General features: G+C 47.2%; 11 non-coding genes across 11 annotated transcripts; all 11 read right to left on the bottom strand.

The window, feature by feature from the left end:
* Positions 1–12,351: 12,351 nt before the first annotated feature.
* Positions 12,352–12,433, bottom strand: Trnas-gcu (transfer RNA serine (anticodon GCU)). The gene has a single exon. It is a non-coding gene; the product is annotated as a tRNA-Ser (tRNA).
* A 952-nt stretch (positions 12,434–13,385) lies between these two features.
* Trnas-gcu (transfer RNA serine (anticodon GCU)) lies at positions 13,386–13,467 on the bottom strand. Its single transcript has one exon. It is a non-coding gene; the product is annotated as a tRNA-Ser (tRNA).
* Positions 13,468–14,293: 826 nt separating this feature from the next.
* Trnas-gcu (transfer RNA serine (anticodon GCU)) lies at positions 14,294–14,375 on the bottom strand. The gene has a single exon. It is a non-coding gene; the product is annotated as a tRNA-Ser (tRNA).
* An 807-nt stretch (positions 14,376–15,182) lies between these two features.
* Trnas-gcu (transfer RNA serine (anticodon GCU)) lies at positions 15,183–15,264 on the bottom strand. Its single transcript has one exon. It is a non-coding gene; the product is annotated as a tRNA-Ser (tRNA).
* A 952-nt stretch (positions 15,265–16,216) lies between these two features.
* Trnas-gcu (transfer RNA serine (anticodon GCU)) lies at positions 16,217–16,298 on the bottom strand. The gene has a single exon. It is a non-coding gene; the product is annotated as a tRNA-Ser (tRNA).
* Positions 16,299–17,124: 826 nt separating this feature from the next.
* On the bottom strand, positions 17,125–17,206 carry Trnas-gcu (transfer RNA serine (anticodon GCU)). The gene has a single exon. It is a non-coding gene; the product is annotated as a tRNA-Ser (tRNA).
* Positions 17,207–18,013: 807 nt separating this feature from the next.
* On the bottom strand, positions 18,014–18,095 carry Trnas-gcu (transfer RNA serine (anticodon GCU)). Its single transcript has one exon. It is a non-coding gene; the product is annotated as a tRNA-Ser (tRNA).
* Positions 18,096–18,921: 826 nt separating this feature from the next.
* Trnas-gcu (transfer RNA serine (anticodon GCU)) lies at positions 18,922–19,003 on the bottom strand. Its single transcript has one exon. It is a non-coding gene; the product is annotated as a tRNA-Ser (tRNA).
* An 807-nt stretch (positions 19,004–19,810) lies between these two features.
* Positions 19,811–19,892, bottom strand: Trnas-gcu (transfer RNA serine (anticodon GCU)). Its single transcript has one exon. It is a non-coding gene; the product is annotated as a tRNA-Ser (tRNA).
* Positions 19,893–20,844: 952 nt separating this feature from the next.
* On the bottom strand, positions 20,845–20,926 carry Trnas-gcu (transfer RNA serine (anticodon GCU)). The gene has a single exon. It is a non-coding gene; the product is annotated as a tRNA-Ser (tRNA).
* An 826-nt stretch (positions 20,927–21,752) lies between these two features.
* Trnas-gcu (transfer RNA serine (anticodon GCU)) lies at positions 21,753–21,834 on the bottom strand. The gene has a single exon. It is a non-coding gene; the product is annotated as a tRNA-Ser (tRNA).
* Positions 21,835–22,344: the final 510 nt, after the last annotated feature.

Below are 22,344 nucleotides of genomic sequence, written 5' to 3'. Positions count from 1 at the left end.
AAAATTTAAGTGGAAAACTTAGAAACGTAGTCTTCGTAAGGACACACAAATACAAGACACTGATCACAGGTTATAGTCACAGTAGATTAATCAACACATCATCCAATACCTTCCTTTTGAAAGAGTATTTGTAGCATATTTCCAAAATGCTTGTTGTGGTTGCGTTGGGCGCGTAGCTTGTAATATTCCTCCGTGATGTAGCAGGTGTAGTCCTCAATGGTGTCCGTGGCCGGTTGGTGGATGACAAAGTGAACAAAATTGCCGTATAACCACATTATGGTATTATTTTTCTGACGTGGAAAATACTGCATGGCCGGGGCCGAGAGTTCGGCGGTGGTTATGAATCTACCATCATTGCGCCTGAGGAATGCGACCTGCTGCTTAATGTGGTTCCATATGGAATTGAATCCTTGGCAAGTAAACCGGTGAACTGTCGTATCAACGTATCCACAACGGCGACACAAGGGAGTATCATGCAGACCTATAGCATGTAGCCGCTCATTGTTGGCGATGATATCGTTAACCACTTGATACCAAGTCGACCGTACTGACATTGTTAAGACGTTATTATGAATATTCTTCCAAACAGTATCCCAATCTTTGGATGGATATTTTTTCTCGATACGATTCCTGACTGAACAGCGCCATGGAAGAGAAGTAGCAGATGACGTGGCGCTGCGGCTGTGTGGCAGATGTAAACCCTCTTCGTAACTGATCTCAGTGTAGTATTGTCTGACGTGGAGCAACTTGAAATTAATCGGAGCCACATTGACAGGAGCAACTAAGCTCTTAGGTTGAGTCAGGTGAAACAGTTGCGTTGTAATACTGTCGGGGTACTTACGGAGGTGTTCGCGAGTACGCTTGATAAATAAGGTCATTGTCTTTTGTCGAATATCCGTGAGACCGAGGCCACCGGCGACCGGAGGTAAGGTCACTGTACGCGCTGCCACTTTAAAAATACAGCCTCTCCATAACAGCTGACAAACCGCCCTCATGATATTTTTGGCGATGCCCAATGGGATAGGAAGACATTGGCCTAGGTAAATCGCTTTGGACAGGATCACACAGTTAATCAGTTGTACCCTTTGCATTAAATTGAGGTCCCTATTTCGATGCTCTATTAAGGAGCCTCTGATGGTGGTGAGCATGTTCTTCCAGTTAACAGAAGCCATCTTGAGCGGGCAGCTAGAAAATGTGACACCGAGGGACTTATGTTGGTCCGTGGACGTGATCCAATCGAAGTCTGCGTTCGCATAACCATTCAGGTGGAGCATTGAGCTTTTCGTGTGATTCACAGCTGCACCAGTAGCATCACAATAAATGTGTAAGGTGGCCTGAAGAGCTTGAACATCGTCGTCACTCCGAACGATGACTCCTAAATCGTCTGCATACACATTGGTTACTTTTTTTACCGACATAATCGTGATCCCTCGCAAGCGAACATTTAAACGTCGTACAAGAGGTTCCAGAGCTATGACATAGAGCAACATGGAGAGTGGGCTTCCTTGCGGGAAACCGCGACAAAGATTAATGGCTCTCGTGCAGTGACCGTTGACAAGTACTTTGGCCGTCATCCCAGAAATCATACTCTGCAGAGACTGCAAGCACCGTCCCCCAAAACCCAGGGCCGACATTGTTTTAAAAAGATAACGATGATCAATCCTGTCAAAAGCATTCGCGAAATCAATAAAGCATAGAGCACCTTTAAGTTGAGCCGCTGAAAAAATTGAAATCACATCACGATATTCACTGACTGTTTTGAGGATACTTCTATGCGGAAGGGCCGTTTGGTCCTGCGCAATGACACGTTGTAGGACGGGAGTCAGTCGCAGTTTCAGTGCACGGGCAGCAATTTTGTAGTCTCCATTTAATAAGCAGATAGGTCGCAGACGACGGACATCCTTCATTCCTCGCCCCTTGGGAACCAACACAAAGACACCCTCTTTAAACTCCGAGGGTATGGAGATCCCGTTGATGATTTCATTGATGACGTCGGTGAACGCATCGCCGATAACATTCCAAAACCTGTAGTAAAATTCGACTGGTAAACCGTCCGGCCCGGGCGTCTTGTTGACCGGAGAAGCTTTGACGAGATCCAAAACATCATCACTAGAAAAGATGTCCAATATCGCGCTATTCTCGTCCTCAGTAACTATCGAGTCTGTGCCGGTAAGTAACGTCGCCACAGACTGTTCATTTACATCAGTTGCAGTATATAAACTCGTAAAAAAGCGATGGATTTCGTTAATGATGTCACGGTGTTCATGGAGCACATCGTTATTCACATCGCGCAGGGTGTGGATAAAATTATGCCTTCTATTCTTTGCAAGGCGGAGGAGATGATACAAGGAGGCAGATTCATTTTCGACAGTGGAATGTGATCGTGACTTCACCTTCAGACCATCAAGTTGTCGTCGTTTCAGTTGGGTTAAAATCGCCTTAATTTTCTTTATTTGCATGAAATGGTCAGCAGACAAAACTGGCCGATCATACAGTTCTCGCAAACAGGTATAATAAAATTCGATAGTGTCTTTCCGAAGTTTAGCCCTCGCCTTGCCATAGTCGATCAAAGTCATCCGCAGCTTCCTTTTAGCGTAGTTGGTCCACCACGCAATGGTGGAAACATATCTGGGTCGCGCCCTGAGGCACATATTCCAGGTCACTTGGATGGATTCATTTAAGTCTGGTTCGTGAAGGAGACTGACATTCAATTTCCAAAGCCCGCGTCCCCAATATGTCTTTTGCCGTTCAAGATGTATGCTACAACGAACTCCACAGTGATCAGAAAAACTGGTGGGAATTGTGTCTATTGAAGATGCACACTGCATTAAACTATCGGATATATAAATTCTGTCAATTCTACTGGCCGCCACGCTCGTCATATATGTAAACTTGACAGCTGTGGGGTGAAATGATTCCCAGGCGTCTGTAAGACGTAAGGCTGTGACACAATCGTTCAGTGCTTGAGAGAAGTTAAAGTTCGGTTTCTGATCCTTTGGCTTCAGTACACAGTTCCAGTCGCCAGCTAAGATGATATTATCTGAAGTGTCTGTTAATAAGTGAACCATTTCACCGGTGAAAAAAGTTGTCCTGGCCGCTCGGGAGCTGCTACCAGAGGGGGCATAGACATTTACAACCGTCGTATTAAAGATTTTGCAAGAGATCCCGCGACCGGATTCTAGAAGACACAAAGGCTCCGCCGGTACACCATGTTTCACCAAAATAGCCGTTCCACATTCACTTTCGAAAGCAACATTTAATATTTCGGTAAACCCCGGGAAATTAAATTCACTGACCATTACCTCCTGCAAGAGAGCAATATCGGTATCCGAATTATACAAGAAATCTTTCAAAGCCGCCAATTTTGTTGGACTCCTAATCCTATTAATATTCAAAGTCATTATATTGTAAGTCTGTGACATTCTCTGTAAACGTCGTTCCATTTAAGAAGATAAAACAAATGGACACACCAACATAAAAACCAGTGTAACGTTCAACACAACCTTCCTGTTGGGATCAGTGGACAAATGAGGCATTGCAAATTAGCGCAGCGATCCAGGGTGCCCTGCAAGGAGACTTTCATCAACGGTCATGCTATCAATGATCATTGGCAGCGTGTCAACTGCCGTCGTCGCTCGCGGGACACAGTCATCTTCCTTGTCCGTCGCCCAGTCCATCCGAGGGGAAGACCGATCCGTGCTACATTCACGAGATGGCCGTCGGGGTGGACCATCATTGGGAGCCGCCAAGCCTTCTGTACACTCTATCACTCCTCGAGACCTGTGTGGTTCAGGGTTTCGACCATCTTCCCTATCTGGACTATACGTGGAACTATCTGAAATATCCTTACTTTCCTCTGGTCCATCATTGCTTTGGTCGTTGTCCATCTTCGTAATCTGACGCAACTTTTCCCTGGTTTTTGGGACCTCGTGCGCCGCCGCCGGATGGGCGATCCGCCTCTTCTTGTTTTTTCGCGATCGAGGAGATGAAGAGACCAAATCCTGCCCGTCTTCCGGTGGGGAGTGAGGCAGAGTAGCTCCGACAGTGGCTGAGTATTCCAACTCCTGGAGCGCTTTCTCATCAGTTCGACGCTGGTGAGTATCAGTGGAAACCTCTGGGTTAACTGGCACTTCGTTTTGTATCCGGGGTAAAGCAGGTTCACCCAGGTCAGAGACCGTGGAATCGTGAAGGGGAACTGCTTGAGAGACATTGTCGGTACTCGGCACTTGGATGACACTTGTCGCAACGGGAGGGGACGGTGGAGCGCTGACTGCCGCTGCCGCATACGAGAGCGGTATATTTACAACGCCAGGTGAACGCGTGACGCTATCTCCGGGCGGCAACTGCGCGATCCGACGTCGCGAACACTCGGCGCGAATGTGCTCCGTCGAGTTACATATAGAACAAGTTCGCGGCTGTCCATCATAAATAACTAAAGCACGATACCCGGATACACTGATGAAGGACGGGATGTGCTTCATCAAATCAATTCGAACCTGCCTCACTCCGTTCAGTACAGGCAACGGATAATCATTTCCCCACTTTTCTTCGTGAATAGAAAGGACACGTCCATATGCACGTAAAACCTCACTCACATGATCACAAGGGATTTCGAAAGGAAGTTCAAATATCCGCACCGTACGCAAACCAAGGCCACCAAAAGAGACGTGAACTTCGGTAACACTCCCATCAGAACGTGTAAATCTCATAACACCACCACTTTCTTCGACGATACGACTACAGAGATCAGAATCCTTCAATTTAACAAATCCGACAGTTGCAAGGTGCGACAAATGTATTCCAGTAATAGCATCGGAAGGAATCTTGACCTGCTCAATCACAAAATATTGAAATTCTAGGGCAGACGGTTTAACACATCCACGTTCAAAAGTAAACTTAAGAGTATCTCGTCTAGAAATCAAAGCCATCTTCAAACTGGCACCATTACACAAACATCAACACGATCACCCAGACAGCACAAAACGAAGTTATTGATAACTGAAGAAAAATCAAGGAATAACAAGATAAACAACAGAATATGGCGACACAAGCAGCAGCAAACTTGCCTTGCCCTGAGCAGCGACGGAGCACAGCGTAAACACGTCCGCCCTCCACGACGGCTCAAGCCGGAATACCACTCGGCCACCTCGTCTGCTGCAACTCCTAATGTGTCTTTGGCGAGTGCTTGCGGAAAGAAGACATTTGTCGATTCGAAAACGCATTCAAAACATCGTACTGGGCCGGCTGCAGTGCAGTGCAGCCGAACAAGCTCCCACTCACGAATCATTTAATGACAGCATCCGTCCACGTCGATATCCGATGGGGGCAAAATCACCGCCCCACTTATTTACTGCAGGAATAAGCGTTGTATCGACATGGAGTGTCGTCTAATGCAAATGAGAAATGTGCTGTGCATTCTTTTCCACGACTTACTGCAACGAAACGTACAGCTCGATACGTTACACTGATATTGCTTGCAACGTTTTGACGTTCCTCCTAGCCCAAGATTGTCCTGCTGTTTGCGATGGAGCTTGGTGTTTGGGCGACCACTAGCGACGGATGTCTGCAAAGTCAAGTCTCTCCAGTAGGCCCTGCCAAATCGCTTCTGTATATGGCGGCCTGACGCAAAACAAACTGTCGAAAGGCGACAGTTGTGTGCTACAGATGGATTATTATAGGCGCGATACGTTAAAATGACTGCGACAGGTGTGCACGTAAATATAAATAAGAACTCGTCGTTCGGAAATACCAACATACTCTTTGCTGGAGCCGAAATTTGATTGGTTTATAGATCTCGAAATGATGTTTAATTCGAAGGGCATAAGCTATGGAATGATGTGCGCTTCCATCTGGTAGGCAGTTTTGTCTCGTATTTCATACATACGATCTCTGCCACGTACACGCTTCGTTGTTACTACTGAGTGGCGTTTCGCATGGAGAAGGAGTGACCGCAAACGGGTGCTTTACGTAAAATTCTACGACGAGGATGGGATTCGAACCCACGCGTGCAGAGCACATTGGATTAGCAATCCAACGCCTTAACCACTTTTTTTTTTTTTTTTTTCGCTAACCAATTGCGCCACTTTTTTTTTTTTTTTTTTTGTCTTAACCACTTTTTTCTATGAAAAACGAAACCCTTAACCTTCTATGAAAATAAAGTTGAATGTTGAAAATGACAACGAAAAGACTGCCCTCCTGGGCAAGGTAGATTTGCTGCTCGAAGAATAAACGTAACATAAACACAGCTTCTTATCTCACTCAATGAAAGTTCCTGTAGCCAGTGTGCAGCAAGTCAGTGAAGGCCCCAGTGTGAGGGGGAGGCAGGACACGACACAGAAGCAGTGGGGCCTCTTCGCGGCACTACTGGTGTCCCGCGGCCCGGCCTCACCCCCGTACACTCAGGTGACCTATCCGATACCCATGCGATTAAATGCTATTTTAAGCATATTGCCGAAGAGTTTCCCATGATTCGGGTACGTGCATGTTTTGGCGAATTCGATATTCATAAACATCTTGAATTCCAAAAAATTGTCACCGCCAAAATTATTAAAGACGTAGCTGGAATAGGTACCCAGCAACCACAAAACAGCATTGTTTTTCGTCTGCGGATAAAATTGCACATCAGGACGAGACAGTAGTGTTGACGAAACATTGGCGGTTGTAGTCCTGGTAAGAAGAGCTATTTTTTCTCGAAGCCAAGCCCAGTTCTGGAGACGGTCCCCGCAGGTGTAGCGGTGGAGAACTGTATCCGTCAGTTGGCAGCGATGACAGAGAGGGGTGTCACTGAGCCCGATTTTGTGTAACCTCTCGTTCGTGCTAACCACATCATTGATGGCTTTGTACCAAGCAGTGCGAGCATCGGAACTGAGGACACGGGAACTGACATTGCGCCATACGATATCCCAGTTCATGCCACCGAGCTTCGTTGCCAATGGATTCTTTCCTTCGTGTTGTCTCCAGTCCGCTATTATCGCTTGTGCAGTTAAATGTTGAGAATTTAAGACCTCTTGACTGATGTAGCTCCGTGAAAGGTAATATTCTCTGATATGTTTGAGCCGATAACTGATGGGCTGAATATTCAGCGGTGGATCAAGACTTTGCGGCCTGACGGCAGTGAATAATTGCGCTGTAATGCCGGAAGGATCATTGTTAATTATAGCGGCCGTCCTTTTAACATAGAGAGCCATCGCTTTCACCTTGATATCTACTAATCCCATCCCTCCATTCTGGGGATGGAGTGTCGCAGTTTTGGCAGACACGCGAAAAATTTCCCCTCTCCAAATAAAATGGGTGACCTTCGACATAATTTGCTTAGCAATGACGGCAGGCAGTGGCAGGAGCTGCGCCGTGTAGAAGGCTTTTGATAAAATACAGGAGTTGACCAGATGGATCCGTTCAAATTGATTGAGGCTTCTGTGGGAATTGTCAATGAGAGCACCGTTAAGTTTACGCACTATTTCCCTCCAGTTAGCCGCCGCCATCTTTAAAGAGGACGCCGTCAATATGACGCCGAGAGCCTTGTGGACGCTGACTTCCTGAGCGTAGCCCACTTGCAAATGCTGGAGGCCACAGAGGTTAATAAATTTACTTTTCTTGTCATTCAATTTAGCCCCCGACGCCAAACAGTATTGCTGGAGGTGAGCCGCTAAAGTGGTGACATCATTCTCATTGCGGACAACCACACCCACATCGTCGGCATAGGCGCCTACGACAGTTTTTTTTCCTGAAAGTGTTAGCCCTGTGAGTTTCGCCTGCAGTTGGAGTAACAGAGGTTCGAGTGAAAGAACAAAAAGTAACATGGACAAAGGGCTGCCTTGTGGTATCCCTCTGTTGATTTGAATCGGTTGGGTTAGTTGCGAGTTGACAGAAAGTCTTGCGTTGATCCCCAGTGCCATGTTTTTGATCATGTCAATCGCGTTCTGCAAGAAACCGAATCTTTTCATGGTTTCAAGGAGGTACTCGTGAGTGACGAGGTCAAAGGCTTTAAAAAAGTCCAGAAAAATCAGCCCACACTTCACGTTACTGGCGTTCGTTAAAGCAATGATATCCCGGTAAAAAGCTGCCGTTTGCAATACAGTTCTCCCGAAAGCACATGTCTGCTGACGTCCAATGAATTTTGCAGTGAGTGGCATTATTCGCGTGTTGATTGCACGGGCGACTATTTTATAATCGGAGTTTAACAATGAAATGGGGCGGAAGTTGGCGATATTTTTTGTACCTCTGCTTTTAGGGATAAGCACAATTTTGCATTCCTTAAAGGCAAGTGGTATAGGCTTCCCTTGAAAAACTTCGTTCACTAATTGGGTGATTTTGTCCCCGATGATGTGCCAATACCTCCTGTAAAATTCAATGGGTAATCCGTCAGGACCAGGGGACTTCCTGATCGGCGAGTGGCAGACAATCTCCAAAACATCTTTATTACTAAATTCCAAAGAAATGGTGTCATTGTCTTCTCTAGTTATGGGAGAGGAAATGGCACTAAACAGTTCGTCATAGCAGTCGTCGTGAGTAGCCACTGACGTGTACGTGTCAACAAAATAGTCGTGTAGTGCCTTGATAATCTCTCGCTGGGTGTCGACAGTCGTGCCATCACCTAGTTTCAGGGCCTCAATAAAAGTCCTCCGTCTGTTCTTAGCATGTTTGACTAGATGGTATAGAGCGGCTGTTTCATCGTCTCTGACCGACTTCACTTTTGATTTGATCTTAAGACCTTCCAGCTGCATCCTCTTAAGATTGATTAATTTCGCCTTTATTTTTCGAATGTCGTCTATTCTGGTGTTCGCGGCGTCGGCTCTATCACAGAGGTCGCGTAAGATAGTGTAGTAGAACTCCATCGTCTTCTTTATCGCGGCTGCTCTGTCAATACCGAAGAATATAATAACCTTTCGCAGTTTGGGTTTTGCATGCTGAGTCCACCACGCTATGGTGCTACGAAAGTTTGTGGTAGTGCGCAAACACTGCTCCCAAGTGCGTCGCACCGCCGCCTCTAGGTCAGCATCCGTTAATAAGGAGACGTTCAAGTTCCATTGATTTTTATACCAACGCGTTGGTTGTGGCAGCAAATTCAGGCACTCAACGACACCACTGTGATCGGAGAAGCTGGAGGGTATTGTTTCAATTTGTAACAAGACTTTCTCTAAAACGTCGGAAACATAAATCCTGTCAATTCTGCTGCATGAATTCGCGACGATGTGTGTGAATCGTACCAAGGTCGGGTACCTAATTTCCCACGCGTCTTTCAGTTTGAGGTCTGTCACGAGACGCTTTAATTCAGGCGAATAATTAAAATTCGGGGACTGATCTTTCTGGGATAAAACACAATTAAAATCACCTCCAATGATAACACGTTCGGGATTTTTCCGTAACAAATAGATGATATGTTCCTTAAAAAAACTTGCTCGTTCCGCTCTATAGGTACTACCAGAAGGCGCGTACAAGTTAATGATGGTGACGCCAAAAACGGTGACACCCACACCTCTACCCGAATCTAACTTGTCAATCTGAGTGGCGGGAATGCCTTCTCTAAGTAAGATGGCAGTCCCCACGTTCGAGTCGGGGGAAAAATTAGTAATAGCAACAAAACCAGGAAGAGTTAATTGTGGCATGGCCACCTCCTGCAAAAGAGCGATATCTGTTCCCGACTCATAGAGATATTGTTTTAAGGCACTCAGTTTCACCTCCGACCGGATTTTATTAATATTTAATGTCGTGATCGTATAGGCCTGCGACATGATGGCAGTACGTTGCAGAGGCGGAAGGAGCAAATGTCTTTAAAGGGCCACATCTTCATGCCATTCCATATTTGTGGCCGGGAAATTCGAGTCTGTGACGTCACTGAGTTGTATTCTTGCGTCTTTGTTCTTACTCTTTTTACGCACAGCATTTACATTAGGTTGCACTCTGATCCTGGGGCGGACACTGTGGAGCACCTCCGCAGCCGGCGGCGTGGGAGGGTCGTGGGTGATGTCAATCTGCTCTCCCGGCACATCCCGCGAAGGGATCGCACGCGGCGATACCGCCGGCGAGCGAGCAGCTGAACTATCACTCGCACTATCAGCCTGTTTGGCAACATTCTCTGCCCGCAGCTGTTTGTTGTCATCGACAGACCCGGACAGCTGTGTTTGTATTATTTCCTGGAGTTGTTGACATTCCCCTTGTTGTGAGTCCTGAACCGAAGCGGCTGCCACGTGATGTGTACCGTCGGCGCTCAGAGATGTTTGTGTACCATCATCACAGGCCTCTGTGTGTGTACTTCCTGCAGGAATGTGAGCAACACGTACAGGTTGGTCGGTCTGAGTTGGCTGTCGCGGAAGTTCTAAGGCACTATCCAGCGGTAACTGCTTAACTTCCACGGAAGTAGCGGCACTTGAAATTGTGGGAGGAGAAGCGTCCACAATAGCCTCACCGATTGGAGCTTTCGTTTCCGAGCCGGATTCCCGATCGTCCTTTTTCGCGGTCTCATGCGCACTAGAGGTGTCGTTATCAGAACCACTGCTGTCACAAGTTCTGCGCCTCTTATTGGTCGCGGCATCGAGTTTCGCAGGGGGCAACGCACCTTTTTCTCTCCGAACCAGAACCGGAAACTCATCAGAGCGAAATTCTTGTTGCTGTTCCGAAGGCATTTCAGAACTAGGGATCCCAATCTCTGTCATCGGCTTGGCCGCCACTACATCCGCCAAAGTAAGCCTTTTACGCTGCTGGAGGGAATTCTTTAACACAAACATGCGCCTGGGGCAGTCTTGACGCAAGTGACCACTCTCATTACAGATATGACAGGTCGGAGTTTGGCCAATGTAAGTAACGTGAGCCTTATAGTCACAAACAAGTATATGGGATGGAATATTCTGCTTTACTTGCATTTCAACAGATCGAACGCCACTGTAACATTGCAACCTATGTTGACTTGACCACCGTTCATTTCGAATCTGCTTAACGTCACCGAATTTGGACAGTACCTCTTTCAGATAACAATTTTCGACTTCAGGGGGTAAGTTAAAAATACGCACGTTCGTGTAGTCTACATCGGCATTGGAAATGAGCACTGTACTTACAGAGTCGTCCCGGTGTCGGAAAATAGCACTTCCTCCGTGCTTCGTCATGATCTTCTCCAGTAATACAGGATTCAGCAATTTAACAAAAAAACAATACTGCTCGGTATCATAATAGGCGGTGTGCACTTGGTCAGATGTAATCCCAATAACATCAACGATCCAGTCATGTATCTCCAGTGAACTCGGTTGCACAGATCGGGTGGACTTGTCGAAATCAAAACGGAGTGTACATTTTCGTGGAAATAACCTGGACATTGCAGCAGATAGCGAGCGGTTAACCCGCTACAATAAGACCGCAACAAAAATACAAATGGAAAACGATATAAACTGCAGAATAACACAACACTCGCAAACAGAAATATGAGTGGAAAACACGCCTTGTGAACACGCGGCGGAGCGGAGCACTGATACGTCCGACCTGCACGGTGTCGCAAGCGCGACTAACTGCGCCACTGGGGCTACAGCAAAACGCGAACCACTCGGCCACCTCGTCTGCTGCAACTCCTAATGTGTCTTTGGCGAGTGCTTGCGGAAAGAAGACATTTGTCGATTCGAAAACGCATTCAAAACATCGTACTGGGCCGGCTGCAGTGCAGTGCAGCCGAACAAGCTCCCACTCACGAATCATTTAATGACAGCATCCGTCCACGTCGATATCCGATGGGGGCAAAATCACCGCCCCACTTATTTACTGCAGGAATAAGCGTTGTATCGACATGGAGTGTCGTCTAATGCAAATGAGAAATGTGCTGTGCATTCTTTTCCACGACTTACTGCAACGAAACGTACAGCTCGATACGTTACACTGATATTGCTTGCAACGTTTTGACGTTCCTCCTAGCCCAAGATTGTCCTACTGTTTGCGATGGAGCTTGGTGTTTGGGCGACCACTAGCGACGGATGTCTGCAAAGTCAAGTCTCTCCAGTAGGCCCTGCCAAATCGCTTCTGTATATGGCGGCCTGACGCAAAACAAACTGTGCTACAGATGGATTATTATAGGCGCGATACGTTAAAATGACTGCGACAGGTGTGCACGTAAATATAAATAAGAACTCGTCGTTCGGAAATACCAACATACTCTTTGCTGGAGCCGAAATTTGATTGGTTTATAGATCTCGAAATGATGTTTAATTCGAAGGGCATAAGCTATGGAATGATGTGCGCTTCCATCTGGTAGGCAGTTTTGTCTCGTATTTCATACATACGATCTCTGCCACGTACACGCTTCGTTGTTACTACTGAGTGGCGTTTCGCATGGAGAAGGAGTGACCGCAAACGGGTGCTTTACGTAAAATTCTACGACGAGGATGGGATTCGAACCCACGCGTGCAGAGCACATTGGATTAGCAGTCCAACGCCTTAACCACTCGGCCACCTCGTCTGCTGCAACTCCTAATGTGTCTTTGGCGAGTGCTTGCGGAAAGAAGACATTTGTCGATTCGAAAACGCATTCAAAACATCGTACTGGGCCGGCTGCAGTGCAGTGCAGCCGAACAAGCTCCCACTCACGAATCATTTAATGACAGCATCCGTCCACGTCGATATCCGATGGGGGCAAAATCACCGCCCCACTTATTTACTGCAGGAATAAGCGTTGTATCGACATGGAGTGTCGTCTAATGCAAATGAGAAATGTGCTGTGCATTCTTTTCCACGACTTACTGCAACGAAACGTACAGCTCGATACGTTACACTGATATTGCTTGCAACGTTTTGACGTTCCTCCTAGCCCAAGATTGTCCTGCTGTTTGCGATGGAGCTTGGTGTTTGGGCGACCACTAGCGACGGATGTCTGCAAAGTCAAGTCTCTCCAGTAGGCCCTGCCAAATCGCTTCTGTTTTGACGTTCCTCCTAGCCCAAGATTGTCCTGCTGTTTGCGATGGAGCTTGGTGTTTGGGCGACCACTAGCGACGGATGTCTGCAAAGTCAAGTCTCTCCAGTAGGCCCTGCCAAATCGCTTCTGTATATGGCGGCCTGACGCAAAACAAACTGTCGAAAGGCGACAGTTGTGTGCTACAGATGGATTATTATAGGCGCGATACGTTAAAATGACTGCGACAGGTGTGCACGTAAATATAAATAAGAACTCGTCGTTCGGAAATACCAACATACTCTTTGCTGGAGCCGAAATTTGATTGGTTTATAGATCTCGAAATGATGTTTAATTCGAAGGGCATAAGCTATGGAATGATGTGCGCTTCCATCTGGTAGGCAGTTTTGTCTCGTATTTCATACATACGATCTCTGCCACGTACACACTTCGTTGTTACTACTGAGTGGCGTTTCGCATGGAGAAGGAGTGACCGCAAACGGGTGCTTTACGTAAAATTCTACGACGAGGATGGGATTCGAACCCACGCGTGCAGAGCACATTGGATTAGCAGTCCAACGCCTTAACCACTCGGCCACCTCGTCTGCTGCAACTCCTAATGTGTCTTTGGCGAGTGCTTGCGGAAAGAAGACATTTGTCGATTCGAAAACGCATTCAAAACATCGTACTGGGCCGGCTGCAGTGCAGTGCAGCCGAACAAGCTCCCACTCACGAATCATTTAATGACAGCATCCGTCCACGTCGATATCCGATGGGGGCAAAATCACCGCCCCACTTATTTACTGCAGGAATAAGCGTTGTATCGACATGGAGTGTCGTCTAATGCAAATGAGAAATGTGCTGTGCATTCTTTTCCACGACTTACTGCAACGAAACGTACAGCTCGATACGTTACACTGATATTGCTTGCAACGTTTTGACGTTCCTCCTAGCCCAAGATTGTCCTGCTGTTTGCGATGGAGCTTGGTGTTTGGGCGACCACTAGCGACGGATGTCTGCAAAGTCAAGTCTCTCCAGTAGGCCCTGCCAAATCGCTTCTGTATATGGCGGCCTGACGCAAAACAAACTGTCGAAAGGCGACAGTTGTGTGCTACAGATGGATTATTATAGGCGCGATACGTTAAAATGACTGCGACAGGTGTGCACGTAAATATAAATAAGAACTCGTCGTTCGGAAATACCAACATACTCTTTGCTGGAGCCGAAATTTGATTGGTTTATAGATCTCGAAATGATGTTTAATTCGAAGGGCATAAGCTATGGAATGATGTGCGCTTCCATCTGGTAGGCAGTTTTGTCTCGTATTTCATACATACGATCTCTGCCACGTACACGCTTCGTTGTTACTACTGAGTGGCGTTTCGCATGGAGAAGGAGTGACCGCAAACGGGTGCTTTACGTAAAATTCTACGACGAGGATGGGATTCGAACCCACGCGTGCAGAGCACATTGGATTAGCAATCCAACGCCTTAACCACTCGGCCACCTCGTCTGCTGCAACTCCTAATGTGTCTTTGGCGAGTGCTTGCGGAAAGAAGACATTTGTCGATTCGAAAACGCATTCAAAACATCGTACTGGGCCGGCTGCAGTGCAGTGCAGCCGAACAAGCTCCCACTCACGAATCATTTAATGACAGCATCCGTCCACGTCGATATCCGATGGGGGCAAAATCACCGCCCCACTTATTTACTGCAGGAATAAGCGTTGTATCGACATGGAGTGTCGTCTAATGCAAATGAGAAATGTGCTGTGCATTCTTTTCCACGACTTACTGCAACGAAACGTACAGCTCGATACGTTACACTGATATTGCTTGCAACGTTTTGACGTTCCTCCTAGCCCAAGATTGTCCTACTGTTTGCGATGGAGCTTGGTGTTTGGGCGACCACTAGCGACGGATGTCTGCAAAGTCAAGTCTCTCCAGTAGGCCCTGCCAAATCGCTTCTGTATATGGCGGCCTGACGCAAAACAAACTGTGCTACAGATGGATTATTATAGGCGCGATACGTTAAAATGACTGCGACAGGTGTGCACGTAAATATAAATAAGAACTCGTCGTTCGGAAATACCAACATACTCTTTGCTGGAGCCGAAATTTGATTGGTTTATAGATCTCGAAATGATGTTTAATTCGAAGGGCATAAGCTATGGAATGATGTGCGCTTCCATCTGGTAGGCAGTTTTGTCTCGTATTTCATACATACGATCTCTGCCACGTACACGCTTCGTTGTTACTACTGAGTGGCGTTTCGCATGGAGAAGGAGTGACCGCAAACGGGTGCTTTACGTAAAATTCTACGACGAGGATGGGATTCGAACCCACGCGTGCAGAGCACATTGGATTAGCAGTCCAACGCCTTAACCACTCGGCCACCTCGTCTGCTGCAACTCCTAATGTGTCTTTGGCGAGTGCTTGCGGAAAGAAGACATTTGTCGATTCGAAAACGCATTCAAAACATCGTACTGGGCCGGCTGCAGTGCAGTGCAGCCGAACAAGCTCCCACTCACGAATCATTTAATGACAGCATCCGTCCACGTCGATATCCGATGGGGGCAAAATCACCGCCCCACTTATTTACTGCAGGAATAAGCGTTGTATCGACATGGAGTGTCGTCTAATGCAAATGAGAAATGTGCTGTGCATTCTTTTCCACGACTTACTGCAACGAAACGTACAGCTCGATACGTTACACTGATATTGCTTGCAACGTTTTGACGTTCCTCCTAGCCCAAGATTGTCCTGCTGTTTGCGATGGAGCTTGGTGTTTGGGCGACCACTAGCGACGGATGTCTGCAAAGTCAAGTCTCTCCAGTAGGCCCTGCCAAATCGCTTCTGTTTTGACGTTCCTCCTAGCCCAAGATTGTCCTGCTGTTTGCGATGGAGCTTGGTGTTTGGGCGACCACTAGCGACGGATGTCTGCAAAGTCAAGTCTCTCCAGTAGGCCCTGCCAAATCGCTTCTGTATATGGCGGCCTGACGCAAAACAAACTGTCGAAAGGCGACAGTTGTGTGCTACAGATGGATTATTATAGGCGCGATACGTTAAAATGACTGCGACAGGTGTGCACGTAAATATAAATAAGAACTCGTCGTTCGGAAATACCAACATACTCTTTGCTGGAGCCGAAATTTGATTGGTTTATAGATCTCGAAATGATGTTTAATTCGAAGGGCATAAGCTATGGAATGATGTGCGCTTCCATCTGGTAGGCAGTTTTGTCTCGTATTTCATACATACGATCTCTGCCACGTACACGCTTCGTTGTTACTACTGAGTGGCGTTTCGCATGGAGAAGGAGTGACCGCAAACGGGTGCTTTACGTAAAATTCTACGACGAGGATGGGATTCGAACCCACGCGTGCAGAGCACATTGGATTAGCAGTCCAACGCCTTAACCACTCGGCCACCTCGTCTGCTGCAACTCCTAATGTGTCTTTGGCGAGTGCTTGCGGAAAGAAGACATTTGTCGATTCGAAAACGCATTCAAAACATCGTACTGGGCCGGCTGCAGTGCAGTGCAGCCGAACAAGCTCCCACTCACGAATCATTTAATGACAGCATCCGTCCACGTCGATATCCGATGGGGGCAAAATCACCGCCCCACTTATTTACTGCAGGAATAAGCGTTGTATCGACATGGAGTGTCGTCTAATGCAAATGAGAAATGTGCTGTGCATTCTTTTCCACGACTTACTGCAACGAAACGTACAGCTCGATACGTTACACTGATATTGCTTGCAACGTTTTGACGTTCCTCCTAGCCCAAGATTGTCCTGCTGTTTGCGATGGAGCTTGGTGTTTGGGCGACCACTAGCGACGGATGTCTGCAAAGTCAAGTCTCTCCAGTAGGCCCTGCCAAATCGCTTCTGTATATGGCGGCCTGACGCAAAACAAACTGTCGAAAGGCGACAGTTGTGTGCTACAGATGGATTATTATAGGCGCGATACGTTAAAATGACTGCGACAGGTGTGCACGTAAATATAAATAAGAACTCGTCGTTCGGAAATACCAACATACTCTTTGCTGGAGCCGAAATTTGATTGGTTTATAGATCTCGAAATGATGTTTAATTCGAAGGGCATAAGCTATGGAATGATGTGCGCTTCCATCTGGTAGGCAGTTTTGTCTCGTATTTCATACATACGATCTCTGCCACGTACACGCTTCGTTGTTACTACTGAGTGGCGTTTCGCATGGAGAAGGAGTGACCGCAAACGGGTGCTTTACGTAAAATTCTACGACGAGGATGGGATTCGAACCCACGCGTGCAGAGCACATTGGATTAGCAATCCAACGCCTTAACCACTCGGCCACCTCGTCTGCTGCAACTCCTAATGTGTCTTTGGCGAGTGCTTGCGGAAAGAAGACATTTGTCGATTCGAAAACGCATTCAAAACATCGTACTGGGCCGGCTGCAGTGCAGTGCAGCCGAACAAGCTCCCACTCACGAATCATTTAATGACAGCATCCGTCCACGTCGATATCCGATGGGGGCAAAATCACCGCCCCACTTATTTACTGCAGGAATAAGCGTTGTATCGACATGGAGTGTCGTCTAATGCAAATGAGAAATGTGCTGTGCATTCTTTTCCACGACTTACTGCAACGAAACGTACAGCTCGATACGTTACACTGATATTGCTTGCAACGTTTTGACGTTCCTCCTAGCCCAAGATTGTCCTACTGTTTGCGATGGAGCTTGGTGTTTGGGCGACCACTAGCGACGGATGTCTGCAAAGTCAAGTCTCTCCAGTAGGCCCTGCCAAATCGCTTCTGTATATGGCGGCCTGACGCAAAACAAACTGTGCTACAGATGGATTATTATAGGCGCGATACGTTAAAATGACTGCGACAGGTGTGCACGTAAATATAAATAAGAACTCGTCGTTCGGAAATACCAACATACTCTTTGCTGGAGCCGAAATTTGATTGGTTTATAGATCTCGAAATGATGTTTAATTCGAAGGGCATAAGCTATGGAATGATGTGCGCTTCCATCTGGTAGGCAGTTTTGTCTCGTATTTCATACATACTATCTCTGCCACGTACACGCTTCGTTGTTACTACTGAGTGGCGTTTCGCATGGAGAAGGAGTGACCGCAAACGGGTGCTTTACGTAAAATTCTACGACGAGGATGGGATTCGAACCCACGCGTGCAGAGCACATTGGATTAGCAGTCCAACGCCTTAACCACTCGGCCACCTCGTCTGCTGCAACTCCTAATGTGTCTTTGGCGAGTGCTTGCGGAAAGAAGACATTTGTCGATTCGAAAACGCATTCAAAACATCGTACTGGGCCGGCTGCAGTGCAGTGCAGCCGAACAAGCTCCCACTCACGAATCATTTAATGACAGCATCCGTCCACGTCGATATCCGATGGGGGCAAAATCACCGCCCCACTTATTTACTGCAGGAATAAGCGTTGTATCGACATGGAGTGTCGTCTAATGCAAATGAGAAATGTGCTGTGCATTCTTTTCCACGACTTACTGCAACGAAACGTACAGCTCGATACGTTACACTGATATTGCTTGCAACGTTTTGACGTTCCTCCTAGCCCAAGATTGTCCTGCTGTTTGCGATGGAGCTTGGTGTTTGGGCGACCACTAGCGACGGATGTCTGCAAAGTCAAGTCTCTCCAGTAGGCCCTGCCAAATCGCTTCTGTATATGGCGGCCTGACGCAAAACAAACTGTCGAAAGGCGACAGTTGTGTGCTACAGATGGATTATTATAGGCGCGATACGTTAAAATGACTGCGACAGGTGTGCACGTAAATATAAATAAGAACTCGTCGTTCGGAAATACCAACATACTCTTTGCTGGAGCCGAAATTTGATTGGTTTATAGATCTCGAAATGATGTTTAATTCGAAGGGCATAAGCTATGGAATGATGTGCGCTTCCATCTGGTAGGCAGTTTTGTCTCGTATTTCATACATACGATCTCTGCCACGTACACGCTTCGTTGTTACTACTGAGTGGCGTTTCGCATGGAGAAGGAGTGACCGCAAACGGGTGCTTTACGTAAAATTCTACGACGAGGATGGGATTCGAACCCACGCGTGCAGAGCACATTGGATTAGCAATCCAACGCCTTAACCACTCGGCCACCTCGTCTGCTGCAACTCCTAATGTGTCTTTGGCGAGTGCTTGCGGAAAGAAGACATTTGTCGATTCGAAAACGCATTCAAAACATCGTACTGGGCCGGCTGCAGTGCAGTGCAGCCGAACAAGCTCCCACTCACGAATCATTTAATGACAGCATCCGTCCACGTCGATATCCGATGGGGGCAAAATCACCGCCCCACTTATTTACTGCAGGAATAAGCGTTGTATCGACATGGAGTGTCGTCTAATGCAAATGAGAAATGTGCTGTGCATTCTTTTCCACGACTTACTGCAACGAAACGTACAGCTCGATACGTTACACTGATATTGCTTGCAACGTTTTGACGTTCCTCCTAGCCCAAGATTGTCCTACTGTTTGCGATGGAGCTTGGTGTTTGGGCGACCACTAGCGACGGATGTCTGCAAAGTCAAGTCTCTCCAGTAGGCCCTGCCAAATCGCTTCTGTATATGGCGGCCTGACGCAAAACAAACTGTGCTACAGATGGATTATTATAGGCGCGATACGTTAAAATGACTGCGACAGGTGTGCACGTAAATATAAATAAGAACTCGTCGTTCGGAAATACCAACATACTCTTTGCTGGAGCCGAAATTTGATTGGTTTATAGATCTCGAAATGATGTTTAATTCGAAGGGCATAAGCTATGGAATGATGTGCGCTTCCATCTGGTAGGCAGTTTTGTCTCGTATTTCATACATACGATCTCTGCCACGTACACGCTTCGTTGTTACTACTGAGTGGCGTTTCGCATGGAGAAGGAGTGACCGCAAACGGGTGCTTTACGTAAAATTCTACGACGAGGATGGGATTCGAACCCACGCGTGCAGAGCACATTGGATTAGCAGTCCAACGCCTTAACCACTCGGCCACCTCGTCTGCTGCAACTCCTAATGTGTCTTTGGCGAGTGCTTGCGGAAAGAAGACATTTGTCGATTCGAAAACGCATTCAAAACATCGTACTGGGCCGGCTGCAGTGCAGTGCAGCCGAACAAGCTCCCACTCACGAATCATTTAATGACAGCATCCGTCCACGTCGATATCCGATGGGGGCAAAATCACCGCCCCACTTATTTACTGCAGGAATAAGCGTTGTATCGACATGGAGTGTCGTCTAATGCAAATGAGAAATGTGCTGTGCATTCTTTTCCACGACTTACTGCAACGAAACGTACAGCTCGATACGTTACACTGATATTGCTTGCAACGTTTTGACGTTCCTCCTAGCCCAAGATTGTCCTGCTGTTTGCGATGGAGCTTGGTGTTTGGGCGACCACTAGCGACGGATGTCTGCAAAGTCAAGTCTCTCCAGTAGGCCCTGCCAAATCGCTTCTGTTTTGACGTTCCTCCTAGCCCAAGATTGTCCTGCTGTTTGCGATGGAGCTTGGTGTTTGGGCGACCACTAGCGACGGATGTCTGCAAAGTCAAGTCTCTCCAGTAGGCCCTGCCAAATCGCTTCTGTATATGGCGGCCTGACGCAAAACAAACTGTCGAAAGGCGACAGTTGTGTGCTACAGATGGATTATTATAGGCGCGATACGTTAAAATGACTGCGACAGGTGTGCACGTAAATATAAATAAGAACTCGTCGTTCGGAAATACCAACATACTCTTTGCTGGAGCCGAAATTTGATTGGTTTATAGATCTCGAAATGATGTTTAATTCGAAGGGCATAAGCTATGGAATGATGTGCGCTTCCATCTGGTAGGCAGTTTTGTCTCGTATTTCATACATACGATCTCTGCCACGTACACGCTTCGTTGTTACTACTGAGTGGCGTTTCGCATGGAGAAGGAGTGACCGCAAACGGGTGCTTTACGTAAAATTCTACGACGAGGATGGGATTCGAACCCACGCGTGCAGAGCACATTGGATTAGCAGTCCAACGCCTTAACCACTCGGCCACCTCGTCTGCTGCAACTCCTAATGTGTCTTTGGCGAGTGCTTGCGGAAAGAAGACATTTGTCGATTCGAAAACGCATTCAAAACATCGTACTGGGCCGGCTGCAGTGCAGTGCAGCCGAACAAGCTCCCACTCACGAATCATTTAATGACAGCATCCGTCCACGTCGATATCCGATGGGGGCAAAATCACCGCCCCACTTATTTACTGCAGGAATAAGCGTTGTATCGACATGGAGTGTCGTCTAATGCAAATGAGAAATGTGCTGTGCATTCTTTTCCACGACTTACTGCAACGAAACGTACAGCTCGATACGTTACACTGATATTGCTTGCAACGTTTTGACGTTCCTCCTAGCCCAAGATTGTCCTGCTGTTTGCGATGGAGCTTGGTGTTTGGGCGACCACTAGCGACGGATGTCTGCAAAGTCAAGTCTCTCCAGTAGGCCCTGCCAAATCGCTTCTGTATATGGCGGCCTGACGCAAAACAAACTGTCGAAAGGCGACAGTTGTGTGCTACAGATGGATTATTATAGGCGCGATACGTTAAAATGACTGCGACAGGTGTGCACGTAAATATAAATAAGAACTCGTCGTTCGGAAATACCAACATACTCTTTGCTGGAGCCGAAATTTGATTGGTTTATAGATCTCGAAATGATGTTTAATTCGAAGGGCATAAGCTATGGAATGATGTGCGCTTCCATCTGGTAGGCAGTTTTGTCTCGTATTTCATACATACGATCTCTGCCACGTACACGCTTCGTTGTTACTACTGAGTGGCGTTTCGCATGGAGAAGGAGTGACCGCAAACGGGTGCTTTACGTAAAATTCTACGACGAGGATGGGATTCGAACCCACGCGTGCAGAGCACATTGGATTAGCAATCCAACGCCTTAACCACTCGGCCACCTCGTCTGCTGCAACTCCTAATGTGTCTTTGGCGAGTGCTTGCGGAAAGAAGACATTTGTCGATTCGAAAACGCATTCAAAACATCGTACTGGGCCGGCTGCAGTGCAGTGCAGCCGAACAAGCTCCCACTCACGAATCATTTAATGACAGCATCCGTCCACGTCGATATCCGATGGGGGCAAAATCACCGCCCCACTTATTTACTGCAGGAATAAGCGTTGTATCGACATGGAGTGTCGTCTAATGCAAATGAGAAATGTGCTGTGCATTCTTTTCCACGACTTACTGCAACGAAACGTACAGCTCGATACGTTACACTGATATTGCTTGCAACGTTTTGACGTTCCTCCTAGCCCAAGATTGTCCTACTGTTTGCGATGGAGCTTGGTGTTTGGGCGACCACTAGCGACGGATGTCTGCAAAGTCAAGTCTCTCCAGTAGGCCCTGCCAAATCGCTTCTGTATATGGCGGCCTGACGCAAAACAAACTGTGCTACAGATGGATTATTATAGGCG

This window comes from Schistocerca nitens, chromosome 2, assembly GCF_023898315.1.
Source record: "Schistocerca nitens isolate TAMUIC-IGC-003100 chromosome 2, iqSchNite1.1, whole genome shotgun sequence".
Lineage (NCBI taxonomy): Eukaryota > Metazoa > Arthropoda > Insecta > Orthoptera > Acrididae > Schistocerca > Schistocerca nitens.
Note: the sequence above shows the minus strand (reverse complement) of the source record. Positions and strands in the feature narration are given on the sequence as shown.